Below are 6,258 nucleotides of genomic sequence, written 5' to 3'. Positions count from 1 at the left end.
ACCCCAAGCCCCCGCAGCGGGAACCACAGCCCCCACAGCCAGAGCCACAGCCCCCACAGCTGGAGGAGGAACAGGCTGGCACACAGCAGCACACGGGCTTGCAGCAGCACACGGGCACACAGCAGCTGGAGCTACAGTCCCCACAGCTGGAGCCACAGCCCCCACAGCTGGAGCCACAGCCTCCACAGCTGGAGCCACAGCCCCCACAGCTGGAGCCACAGCCTCCAGAACAGCCACAGCAGCCCATGGTTTTGATGGAGTTAGGGTAGAGTAGGTCCGAGGAGCAGGTGGAGAAGGAGGGTTCAGTGGGGAGCTTCCTGTGCTAGGGCCTTTATATCCCTGTCCAGGGCTCAGGTGAGGCACATGGCCACTTCCTGCTTCCTGTTGGTGCCATTTTCTCCAGGGAAACTTTGTTGGCTTAATCCTAAAATAACCTCCGTGGTATAGTTTGGAACTTTTTGTTTAGTTCACGATTTTCCTCATGTTTTCTGAAGACTAACAAAACCCCTGAAACAGGGAATTTAACTTCGATGCTGTGTTTATCTTTGCTCCCTGTACTCATGTCCTGGGGCTGCTATGACAAATGGCCACAAACTGGTGGTTTAAAGCAACAGAAGTTTCCTCTCTCACAGTTCTGGAGGCCAGAAGTCCCAGATCAGGCATCAGCAGGGCCTTGCTCTCTGGTCGAAGGCTCTGGGGCGGAGCCCTCCCAGTCTCTAGTGGCGCCAGGAACCCTTGGCTTGCAGCTGCCTCACTCCAGCCAGCCCTGACCCCACGGCCTCACCTTCTATCTGCCTCAATTCCCACTCCTTTCCCTTGTAAGAATGCCCGACATCGGGTTAGGGCCGACCCTGCTCCACTGCAGCAGGCCTTACTTCCCCAGAAGGTCAGATGGACATAAATGGTGGGGGGGGCACTATTCAACCCTCAACATGACCCTGATCTCTCTCCGTGCTACCCTGGCTTCAAAAGCCCTAGGGAGAGGGAGTGTCTGTCGAAGGCACAGGGTGACATCTAAGAAGACTCCCTAGATCAAGCAATCGCATCTCATATTTCTTGTGGAAAGAACATGACCCAGGCATGGATGAGACAAAGGATCAGGACAGACCCAGGGCCAGGATAGAATCCAGGATAGGGACAAGATCCAGGCTCAGGATCAGGGCAAGCTCTGGGATCAAGACAGACTCCAGGGAGAGGACGAGATTGAGGATCATCATGGGATTTGGGATGACAGGATACCAAGATTAGGGTAGGATTCAGAGTCAGAGCAGGACTCAGGATCAGGACAAGACTGAGGATCAGGAGAGGACTCAGCACGCCTGGAACCCTGGTTATGTCTCGACTGGGAACTGGGGGTCTGGCTGTAGATCTGGTAACTATGGCCCTTCGGAGTGGTTTCTTTGAGATGGGATGAGTCAGGGCTTGTGTTCAGGGCTTACAGATGGTGTGTTGGCTAGCACCTGGCAAGACACAGATGGCACACCCCCACAGAAGGCAGAATGGGAGAAACAGTGGAAGTGGGCCACAGCCCACAGTAACCAGGAGGGAGCACTACTCCCCTGGATTTGACCAGTGGAAGACAGTAGTTCCCATACACACAACAATCCACAGGACCTTCAGTTCAGGAACAGCACCCTGAGGGCCCAGGATACACCAGTGATCTGGTGCCTCCATGTATGGGGTCCTTTGGGAACCCGGGGGAAAGAGAACCAGAGTGGTATGTCCTTAGAGGTCAGTGCTTGGGGGGAGGGCAGACTACAGCCCTGGAGGAGCACACGCAGAAAACCTGGCAATGATGCCTGGCTCCTGAATTTGCAGGCCCAGTGCAAAACAAAGCTACAGGGTCCCTTGTCCAACAGTGACTAAGAAATTCAAGATGGAATATCTAACCAAGTGCGAGGCCCTCATTGGGACTGTCCTCTGCACTTACAATCCTCCTTACCATCGTGTGTGCCTGAGCATCCTCGGACACTTGTGCATTCTTGTGCAATGTGTCATTTTTTTTATTTGTTTGTGTTTGTTTATTTCCCAGAGACAGAGAGACAGAGAGAGGAAGAGGAAGAAAGCACCTCCCACAGGACATGGTCATGCGGCAATCCTTTCTCCATCCTATTAGGATTTTGAGTGGACAAACACACACGCACGTATCTGGTGTGTCTCAAGCCACCAGATCTGAGACTCAGACCACAGTCAGCCATGTGGGATTCGGCTCCCTTAACCGCCAGGCTATAGGCTGGTCCTCGTTTTGAGATGTGTTCTTAATCCCACAGGTGGGAGTGTGCACAGGCCTTCTGCTAATCACCATCTTCCTTCAGCTCTGGGTCTGAACAGCCCTTCATACTGCTGTCCCATCACTGTCACTGCATCCATGACACTCCCCTTTCTGCCCCCAGGGACAAAGCATCAGCGACTTCCCTCATCCCTATCCTTTTAGGGGATCTAGTGGGAGCTGCAGGGCAGGCACATGGGCAAAGTCTAGTGTCCTGGGGAACAGCCACAAAGCAGCTCTCCTCCCAGCAGTCAGGTGACGCCAACCTCTCTGGTCCTCGGTCTTTTCATTTTCAAAATGGGATTAGCAGCTCTCTGCAGAGTTGTCTTAAAGATCACTCCTCATGGAAATGCAGTTGCTGGCTTGTCTTGGGCTCTCCCAACCCTGAAAGCACAACGGTCATTTTACTGTGTTGTTCTGAGCACCTGGCCTTGGTGGTCTCTCTCTTTTGACCCTTCCTCCTTCCCTAGCACAGTCCAGCTTTCCTTGTGAACTGGAGGGTCTAAGAGTTGAGGGTAACTGGTCTGGAGGAGCCCACCATAACGGAAAGGAACGCCGGGGACCCAGCACTGCAGTTGAGCAGTCCTTGGGCGCCCCCTGGTGGCAGTACATCCGGAGTCTGTGAACAAGTTGGGGGGTGTTCAGGGAAGACATGACTGTACTTTACAGGGGTTAAAGGCAAGGATCACAGGGTTCTGCCAGTGGACAGTCTGGAACTGGATCACTGAGCTCCCCAAAGGGCCGTGGCACAAAAGCTGGCCCCATGTGAGCTGTGAGCAGCCCTTGGCACAATGACCCCTGCCTGCCCAGGTATTCAGATCCCTGGACTTAAGAAGGTCTCTCCTGCTACCCTTTCCTCTGGGTATTTACCTTCTTGCAGAACTTTCTGGGAGCAGGAAAAGATTTGGCAGGAAAATATGGTAGACAGCGTGAGCAGAGCCAGGCCTGGGGAGTGGACCCCTAGTTTCTTCTCACTCTGTGCCCCGCCGGCCCTGGACCCCGCTCTGGATCTGTCTCCTCTGTGACCTGTACTCCTGGGCACTGGCCCATGAAAAAGCATCTCCTATCTCTGTGCCTATCTAGGTGCCTCCCTGTCCCTGTCTCATCGCTGGCATCTCAGTTCTTCCAGGTCCTGCACCTGAGTTGCCCTGTCCACGTTACTCAAGGAGTTGGCATGCCCCAGTTAGACTCCAGCCCTCATCATGACTTTCTCCAGGCTACGTATGTTCTTCTCCTTTTCTCAACTGTAACACTGCGATGGTAATAATAGGGCTTGCCCCCATTAATGAGAAAATGAAATGGGAAAGCTTGACCTAGGGCCTGGTCAAAGCTTGATCGGGATAGACAGGGCGCCACCTGGTGTCAATGAATGCACAGGGTGGAGGACCAGCGAGTGCAAAGAAAAAGAAGCCTTCTGTCCAGGGAGGAAACCAGCTGACCTCTGAGGTCTGGGATCTGTAGGAGTCAAAGGGCTGTGTCTCCAGTTGGTTAGGCATCCTGAGGCTCACTGAGACCCCTGGAGACTCTGAAGAGATTAGGGCCCTCCTCTCCCAGGTGACCCAGACAGTACAAAACCACAAAGGAGCTTAAGGATCCATTGAAGTTCTGTCCTTTCTAATCATGAGGACCTTGACGCTCTTTGAAAGGAAAAATAACACACCCTTCAAGTTCTGTTTCCGTGGGCCCCTCTTTCCAGGGCTCAGAGTGGGGGCTCAGCCTGCCTGCTCACACAGCTCAGCTGGGATGTCTATGGGAAAGTTCCTCTGGCCTCACTCCTGGTGACAGCCATGGTTTGCGTTTTGTTGTGTTGTCGGTATCAATTTAGAGTGGCTGGAACCCTCACAGGAGACGAGCTCATAGCTCACTAATAGCAACAGCAAATGCTCACATCCTGGTCTCCATCTCCTTCCCACCCTTGGCCCTGGGGGGCAGAAAGGTGGCGGGCTTTGGGAAGGTTGTAGACTGGCTGCCTGAGGGCGGCAGGACCTCTGGGAGCCTGGGCACCCTGGAAGCAGGTACCCACAGCCTCCTTGGGATGTAGGGGTGGCTCTAGCCTGTGGCTACTGAAATCTCAAACTTGACCTCCATCGTTCCACCCTGACCAGGGGCGGGGGGACAGTTCTCTGTTTTCTACCAGCCCATGGGGGCTTCCTTGCACGAGTCCCTGCCACTTGGCTGGGCAGTTCCAACTTAGCACCGTGAAGAATTTTCTTTTGCTTCTATTTAAACATACAAGTGCATTTGGAACTTCCTTCTTAGGAGGGTCTTGGGCAGAATGAGGAAAGGACCACACCTTCCCTATTTTCTCTCTCTTTCCAGACATTTATCAATCAATGTATTAATGACTTCCTTCTTTCTATTGTTTCATGATCCTGGAGTTAGTCCCCTTAGGAGATTCTGACAGCACCCAGGGTGGAAGGGTTCGTTTCCAAATGGAGCGAACCTGACCAGGTTGCCTGAGCCTCTGGGACACAGTTTCCTGATGAGCAAAATGGAATGAACACTCTTTTCTCTACCAGGTTGAAGATCCACCGTTGTGACAGCGGGTGTCCGTGACTCACTAGGGTGACTAGGCTTACATAGTAGCGTTCGGGCTGGTCTTCCCTGGCCTCTGTCCCTCCGTGGCTCTCTCTGTTGCTCTCTCCTTTCTCAGGCAATGTCTCCATCTGGGGTTAGGGTTCCATCTGCATTGTTCCTGAGCTCACTAAGCATGCCAGCTGAGGGCAGAGCTAAACCACAGAAACCTTAATCAGGTGGGGACAGCCTGAGGTATCCCGCCCCTCCCCTGCCCCACCCCGTACTGGTGGTTCCCAGTCTCCCTGCTGAGGCCCGCCCCATGGATAGAGCTGGCAGGGAGTGTCGAGACCTGAGACTCCATTTCCATGTGAGCACTTCCCTGACAGTGGCTACAGGAGCGCTGAGGACCCAGACCCTAGCAGCGAAGTGGGCCATCGATCTCATGGGTGCTGGTAGTGGTGCACAATCCAGGCCAGCGGAGCAGTCACCCCGCTCTTGGCCTTAGCTACAGGGTCTGCCCTGTCCACCTCTGGGTTGCTCGATTGCTCATCCCCTTCCTGCAGAAACCATTTATGCAGCCTTGGCTGCGTGCAGAGCCCTGGCAGAGGGGTGCAGAAAAAAGAAGTCATCCCACCGCAGGGGTGCAGGGCCTGCCTGAGGAGCGGCAGAACGTGAAGAAAAGTCTGAAGCCAGCACAGGCTGGCATAGGTGATGTGGGGCCATGCTGGCTGGATCAGGGCTGGGGCACATGGGACCAGGCCAGGGAGTTGACTTTGTCCTAGAAATGGGAAGAGTTAGTTATTTGGCTTGTTCCTTTCATCTATTTTGCATTATAGAAGTAATCCTTAAATCCATTGCCTGTTTAATCAGCAAAAAGAGTTACAGATACAACTAAAATGCCCTTTGATCCTTCCCAAAGTCCCAGCAGCCCTTCCAGTGATTAGGGGCACATCCCAGACCCAGGGAGGATTTAGGGAAGAGCTGTGATCAGATCTGGGGTTCTGTTCAGGGAAGATCACACACTGGGACTAGGCAGTGCAGGGGAGGGAAGGGGCTTCAAACACAAGGCCCTGAGAGGCCTGGTTTCCTGTGGACGATGGAAGAGGCTGAGGTAGTCAGGATGGGGTCAGCAGTGGGTCAAAGCAGCTCAGCGCCCTGAGGCCTGCATGTCTCAGCGGCCACTGGAAAAGCCCACCAGGAACAAGCCAGAGCCATGGCAGAAGTAAGGACCACCACCACTTCTGAGCCCCAAAGGGGGCTTCCTCAGAACCCCAGCCCAAGCCCAGACAACTGGAACCCCCACAGGAGCCTCAGCCTCCTAGACACTGCGGAAGCCATCTTCACTACCGCCTGCACCCTCTGGCAGTGAGTGGAAAACCAAGGCAGCTGCCAGTTTTCCTAGAGGAGCTCTGCTCCAAGGCAGAGCGTAGTCCACTGCAGAGAAGGGGTGCGACACTGCCCGTCAACGAAGA

At 54.1% G+C, this 6,258-nt stretch overlaps 1 long non-coding RNA gene across 1 annotated transcript in view; it reads left to right on the top strand.

Annotated features, from left to right (window-relative positions):
• Positions 1 to 2,831: 2,831 nt before the first annotated feature.
• The window catches only part of LOC102473606 (uncharacterized), a 19,003-nt gene continuing 15,576 nt past the window's right edge, over positions 2,832 to 6,258 (top strand). Inside the window, exon 1 of the long non-coding RNA XR_333397.2 lies at positions 2,832 to 3,079. This is a non-coding gene — a long non-coding RNA (uncharacterized LOC102473606). The remainder of the gene's footprint in view (positions 3,080 to 6,258) is intronic.

This window comes from Tupaia chinensis, unplaced genomic scaffold (assembly GCF_000334495.1).
Source record: "Tupaia chinensis unplaced genomic scaffold, TupChi_1.0 Scaffold000047_1, whole genome shotgun sequence".
Lineage (NCBI taxonomy): Eukaryota > Metazoa > Chordata > Mammalia > Scandentia > Tupaiidae > Tupaia > Tupaia belangeri.
This window is presented reverse-complemented; position numbering and strand designations above follow the sequence as displayed.